Source organism: Geospiza fortis, unplaced genomic scaffold, assembly GCF_000277835.1.
Source record: "Geospiza fortis unplaced genomic scaffold, GeoFor_1.0 scaffold27, whole genome shotgun sequence".
Classification (NCBI taxonomy): Eukaryota; Metazoa; Chordata; class Aves; order Passeriformes; family Thraupidae; genus Geospiza; species Geospiza fortis.
The window spans coordinates 1968951-1970070 of record NW_005054329.1 but is presented as its reverse complement, the minus strand read 5'-3'; positions in this window follow the sequence as shown (position 1 = coordinate 1970070).

Below are 1120 nucleotides of genomic sequence, written 5' to 3'. Positions count from 1 at the left end.
CCCACCTAGGGAAACACAAGTCACAGACGTTTTAGGTAAATATTAACTGAGATCCACTTCCTGTTTCAGGAAGATTCAGCAAAATGAGAATCAATCTTAACCAGGTTTCATTAGATGCCCAGGAGTGAGCAGGTAATTTTAAAGTATTATTTACATTTTACATCCCAGTACCTCCAGTAGAACAGGTTTGTTTCCAAACTGCTGCCCTTCATAAGAACTCCTCATTTTTTTGTTACTCACAAAATGGAAAAGAGGAACTTCTTCCTTCCACTCAGACTTACGACATTTTCAAATCCCTACAGGAAGCTAGCAAATTCCTTTATAAACCAGATTAAATTGTGACATTTAGTAATTAAATTCCCCAAGGTTTTTTCCTGCCATTAGCAAGTACTGCCCAAGCACAAGGGCCCCTCAGTCCAAACCATGACAGGAATCAATCCCAGGCAATCCATTCCACAGGATAACATCTGTAAAAGATGTGGTGACTTGGGGCTTGATATGGTTTAGGATACAGCCAACCCGAGTGAATCCTGCTCACTAAGGGCCTCTGAAAAACATCCCAACACAGATCTACCCCGTCTCAAAGCAAATGCCACAGCGAGTAAACCTCCAGAGCCACTGGCAGGGCCACTCCAGTGCAGACCCCCACCTCTGCCTGGCTTTAGTGCAAGGATAACTCAGAACAACTCCAATTCAACACAAAGCCACCAATAGGTGTTGCAGATACTTGGTGTGCTGCAAACAGGCAATAAACAATTAGGAGAAAGAAAAGAATTTCACTCTGTTTAGCTTAAATAAGCTCTGACAAAAAACCCAGTCTAGAATACTTTCGCTGCTTTCTCAAATAGGAAGTGGCTTTTCCCTCAACCCTCAAAGTTATTTTTCTGTCAAAGTTCATGACGGCACAGGTCAATATAACAATTAAAAGTAGAGATAACGCTGCACATCAGCCACATATACGATACAATATACACATACACACCCTACGTGCAACTGCAACAGCTCTTAAGGGGGAGATACAGAAACACACACATAAAAATATCGCCTGTGGCCGGGTGTTGGCCGACTGTGCAGTGCCGAGGAGCGGAGGGAGGCGGCGGTGACACAGAGCACAGCGGCC